Source organism: Ptychodera flava, chromosome 7 (assembly GCF_041260155.1).
Source record: "Ptychodera flava strain L36383 chromosome 7, AS_Pfla_20210202, whole genome shotgun sequence".
NCBI lineage: Eukaryota > Metazoa > Hemichordata > Enteropneusta > Ptychoderidae > Ptychodera > Ptychodera flava.
The window spans coordinates 36645451-36651691 of record NC_091934.1 but is presented as its reverse complement, the minus strand read 5'-3'; positions in this window follow the sequence as shown (position 1 = coordinate 36651691).

Here is a 6241-nt window from a genome sequence, read left to right as displayed (position 1 = left end):
CACCGTCCGCTCGCAATGCACGGGTCGTCACTTGTCAGTTCGTTTACATTCTCCCTGACTGTAGACTTTGGCAACGCAAACGAAGATGCACGACATCGAGGGACTCTTAATCTCTAGAAAATGTCGGGGATACAGTCATTTGTGAACTTGAATTAAGAATTCTCGCGCGGGGCGCTCAGGAGCACAGGTTCACGGTACTGTATAAGAATACCTTGGTATTCTTATACAGTACCGAGGTTCCGCCTTCGGCCTCACAGTGTCAGTCACTGCCCATCCGACGACGATCTACGAAACGTTCCGTGGGCCTGTGCTCGGGAAGCCTGTCATCCATTTCGAATTCTCTGCTGCAAACGTTTTGATGTCGAATACGGCAAATCTAAAGTCTTTGAAAAATTTCCCAGCGTTTTGTAGCTTTACGCTAGTTTGATCACCGTTATTTCAAACAGGAGAGGATAAATTTTTCGAAAACTTGCGTAAATGTAACGGAAATTTTGATCGATTTACCTTGTCTGTTCAAAATCTTGAAAAGCTCTAAATTTAAATATCCCGCGTTAGTCGGAAAAAAGTTAGAGAAAACAGTCCTACAGAGTGGAATAAAGTGAGTGCATTGTAAATTTGTAACATTTCTAGATAAAAGAATGACTGGTTTCTATGGTGACGACTTTGAATGTTTATCAAATCGTGATAATTTGCGGTCATTAAACACCAGAGGAAGGTTTAATTTTTGATTTTTCTTTTGATAACATAATTATTATACAAGCATAAATGTAAAGTTTTGTACCAATATTCGATTTTAGGTCTCAATGAACCTATTTTTGAACTTGGCGTAATGCTTGGTTTCAACTTTTGTGTCATTTTTGGTCGCGTCAGTTGTGTTTGTGACGGTTTGTTTTCATCAGATCCCAAGAAGCGGACCTTGCAAAGATTGTGTAAATTGTATTCGACTGAGCTTTATATCAACATCTCTATAAATATCTTTTCATGGAACTCCTGTAAACACAGATTTATTTGATGTCACCTGTACCAGTGGTGCCATCACGCCTTCTGAATTCATCAACGTGTACAACCCTTTCATTAAAAATTCGTTCACAGTGTCCCATGTAAATGTTCGTTCATTAAAAAGAATTTTGATGATTTTGCTGTGATGTATGACGATATTTTGCATGAAAAGTTCCAAATCATTGGAGTGTCCGAAATCTGGAACGTAGGTTGTAGTAATTTGTTTAATTTGGACTCATATTCATTAGAGTTAAATTGTCGTGAAGTCGGAAGGGGTGGCGGTGTTGCAGCCTATATCCACAACTCTGTTAAGTACAAAGTATTATCATTAATGTAGTACATTCAGAATCTCTTTGGCTAGAAGTAATCGATAGAAAACAAACATTTGTCATAGGAATACTGTACAGGAAGCCAAATACAAGTGTACCAGAATTTAGAAATAGTCTTTTAGAGGTCCTAAAAGATATCAAACTTGATAGGAAACAGTGCATGCTTCTTGGCGATTTAAATATCGACCTGTCAAAACGAGATGATATTGTAGAAGATTACTTTGACACTGTACTGAGATGTTTAAATATGAAGCAGTTGGTATCAAACCCGACTCGAGTCACAATGTTTCACAAACCGTTATAGACCATATTTATACAAACATAAATAAGTGTTCCATTTATACAGGTACAATTGCTGGAGATATTTCAGATCACCTGCCAGTCTTTGCTATATTCAATATTTTGTTTTCAAATGATCTGTATGTGGCAAAGTTTTTACAGGGATTACAAACATTTCAGATTGGAAGATTTCAAACATGATTTATCACAGCAATCATGGAACGATGTTTATTCATGTACAGATGTTAATGATGCATATAACTGTTTTTATTCAACCTTTAACTATTACTGTAATAGACATGCACCTGTTTGCTCACGATCTGTAAAAAATGTCATGAAACGCAAACCATGGATTACCCGTTCCATCAAAAATTCAATTCACAGGAAACACATCTTATTTGCTGATATGGTGCACTCGAATTACGAAGCTAGAACTGTGGTCAAGTATAAAAAATTCAGAAATATCTTGACAACCGTGCTAAGAGTTGCCAAGCGTAATTATTACGAGTCCTTGTTTATTGAAAATAGTAAAAATTCCACAAGAACATGGAAGATCATCAATGAATTACTTGGTAAACGTAACAGGAAACCTGGTATGTCTCTACCAGAATATTTATCATGTTCTGCAGGCGATAATGAAAATACAGTTACTTATAGTACAAAAAATGAAATTCTTAATGGGTTCAATAAGTTTTTCACTAGCGTTGGACCGGATCTTGCCAGAAAAATACATACTCCTCACACTTCCTTTGCGGATTATCTGTCAAACCCCTAGAAAATTCGTTCTTTTTGTATCCCACAACAGAAATGGAAATTGTTAATTTGTTGACAAGTATTGATGTGAAGAAGGCAACCGGTTATGACGACTTACCTGCAAAACTTATTCACCATGCAGCAGAGTATATTGCTCAACCTATTTGTTATATTTTTAATCTTTCTTTTAAATATTGTAAGTTTCCTGATGCATTAAAAATAGCAAGAGTGGTTCCTATCTTTAAAAAGGGTTCGAGGGACATACCGGGAAACTATCGTCCAATTTCGGTATTGCCGCTCATAAGTAAAATTCTTGAACAAACTGTGAATAACCGATTGGTTGGCTATTTGAATAATCACGGGTGTTTTCTATAAGCATCAGTATGGTTTCCGAGAAAAATATAGTGCCAAACTTTCTCTTATTAGTTTAATGAATAATTTACTTGAACAAGTCGACCAAGGGAATTCTACCATTGGGATTTTTATTGATTTCGCCAAGGCATTCGATACCATAGATCATTCTATTCTTCTCTCAAAACTTCATCATTATGGTGTTAGGGGAATTCCACTACTTTGGTTTACAGACTACTTAAATAACAGGTCACAGTATGTTTTTGTTGACGGATGTATGTCTCAACATTTACCAATTACATGTGGAGTACCCCAGGGCTCTGTACTTGGCCCTACACTATTTTTGATGTACATCAATGATCTTCCTAATTCTTCAAATTTTTTGACTTTAGGCTTTTTGCCGACGATTCCAACCTTTTCCACACTTTTTCACGTGAAACACGCTCTGTAAATCTTTCTTTTGTGGATGTACATTTACAAGACGTTGTTCAATGGTGCGATGCCAATAAGCTGACAGTTAATATAAGTAAAACAAAGTATGTACTTTTTCACAGCAATCGTAACTCTGTAACACTACAAGGCAATTTATCTGTAAAGAATGTTATCATAGAAGAAGTTCTACAAGCATCTTTTGTTGGGGTTGTTTTTGATAAACATTTGACATGGAAATATCATATTAATGAGATAAATAATAGTATAAGAAAAAAAGTAGGAATCATATTTAGGCTAAGAAACTATGTACCACAGCAAATTCTAGTACTGCTCTACAAAGCTTTTATTGAACCAATATTATGTATGGTCTTGAGGTATGGGGAAGTACATATCCATCATATTTACATCAGATTTTTATCACCCAAAAAATGCTGGTACGAATAATTACGTTTTCAAGATTTCGAGAATCTACTGCACCTTTATTCTTTAGACTAGGTATACTGGATGTCTATAAACTTCATAAATTACTTCTGGGAAAATTCATGTTTGATTTGCATCATAAAAATATACCACATAATTTGAGTGATTACTTTAGATTAGCTGATCATTGCTATGACACTCGATTTAAACTAGGTCAAAACTTGCCTTTACCGAAAGTACGTACAACTGCAGGACAGTTTGCAATTTCATATATGGGTGCCAAAGTCTGGAACAGCCTACCCAATATTGTCAAACAAAGTGCAACAAGAGATTTATTTATAACTCATTAAGACAGCATCTCTTAAGTGAATACCAAGATGTGTGAATGTTTATCTATTTTTTTTCATTTAAAATATAGAATTTTGATTAACAATTGACATAATTAGCCCTTTAAAACAAATATTGCAATGTAAATTTCATGAAAATGGGGCCAGGCTCGATTAGCTCTGAGCTATTATTCCTGGCTCCAACTTGCCTTTTTCCTCGTCATTGTATAATTTGTATACCTTGTATACTTACTTATATTTGGAATTGGCAATAAAGTAAAGTAAAGTTCAAGACAAGTTCATTCATTGTTTCTAACAGAAGTGACGTTGATATTATTTATGATAATTCTTTCCTCTAAGTTTGTCAGTTTGTCCCTGTTTCATAACAGTGTATATGCATTTTTACAAGCAGTCTTCCATAGGCCTAAATGACCACAACAGTAGACGTCATACATGGAATTAGTAAAATAAATAAATATACAGCACTAAGGGACGGACCATTAGATCTTGGGAGGGGAGGTGGTCAAAACAGAAAAAAAAAAATTTTCAGAGCAGAAAGTTAGGGAAAAAAAATCTTCAAACTAGTTTGCAAAATAAAAAAAAAAAAATAAGAAGACAAAGGCGTAAAAAAAAATCTGCAAAAGTCTTTAAAATTTGGAATTTTTTTTAGATTTTGCCGACAGAAAGCAACTTTCTGTTTTCTGTATTTTTGAACATCCTCCAGGCACATTTCTAATTTTAATTTATACATTTAGAGTGACTGTATCCCTTATACTGGAAGTTGTGATTATCTTATCTTTTTAGGACTTTTGTATTCTGATCACTTTGATCATTTGAAAATTATGAAATTAGAGCCTGTTTTCTACTTGTTTCCTGCGTACAAACCAAGCAGGTACACTAGGTAAAACATTGAAACTATGGTATGGTTGTCAAGACAGAAAGTTGTATTTGCCTTTTAAGATCAAGGTAAACAGATGCAGGCCACATCAGTTTCATTTTTTTCACAACATTCTATTGCAATGATGAATGCAAGAATGGGTGAACAAGTAGAAACACGTCAATAATGATAAAACAACATATCAAGTCATCATGTATTATTTGCTTTTAAAAAGGCATTTCAATTCTTTTTTCTCAAAAAACAGCCTCAAAAAACAACAGCAACACATGTTTTAACATTCAACAATACACTACGTAGAATATGCCATCTATCCAACAAATCCCAACACAAAAACACACAAAAGGGGTTGAACTTTGAAAGTTTCTCGATAGCAAATACTGAATAAATCTGCATGAATAATCGTTTTTGTGTAGCAAATTTCAAAGAAATTGGACAAGCCCTTTCAGAGAATACAGATTTTTTGACCATGAATGGCATAAATTGCCCTAAAAAGACAAATATTGAAATTTCACCACATCTATACACATCCAATCAATTTGGACATGCTGCTACAGAGAAATAGATGTTTTGATCAAAAAAGGGCAACAATTGCTCTAAAAACACAAATATGCAAATTTAACTATATTATTTAGCTTATTTTAGCTTCTCAGCTTGTCAAAATCAATTGTAAATCATGAGATATGCATGATGTTTGGTGGGGTGAATGTAGGCATTTCACCACGCAGTAGAAAGGGAAGCCAGGAAACCAAAATAGTCAATTTTCAAAACTATAGGAAGCTACTGAGGAGCAAGAAGACCATGTTTCAGAGGAAGATGTGTAATCCGAAAAAAATGCTCCCATAGTGCCACCAAATAATACCATTTTTATCTCTATTTTCCAAAAGCTCCAACAGCAGGAGGGGGACACCCCCCCTCCTGACCTCCCCCGGCAAAAATACTCCCCAAGTGCCACCAAATAACACCATTTTAATCTCTATTTTTCAAAAGCTCCAACAGCAGCAGGGGGACACCCCTCTCCTGACCTCCCCCCGTGACCGCTTGCATGGCCGCTTGTGGTGCTTGGCACCACATCTTTGCCCTCTTTATCTTCAGACAGCGACGAACTAAAAAAAAATTATAAATCTGAAAATTTACTCTGAAAAAAAAAAATTGCACAGCTAATCTCAATTGGAAAAAAAAATTTCAGAAATTTACAATAGTAAAAAAAAATTTTTCACAATTTCATTGTGACCACCCCCCCTCCCAAGGTCTAATGGTCCATCACTAAACAAACAAACAGACATTTGGCAAACAACCGTTCGTGACATTTGTTGACTTATATTACATGAATAGCTTGTCAGTGAAAGTAACAAGGCAAATGTCAAATGTTTCAAGCTTGATCGGATTAATTATTCTGACGCAGATGATGCGTGGTTTGCGTCCCTCGAGGTTAGTTGACAACTTGGTCTCGTGGA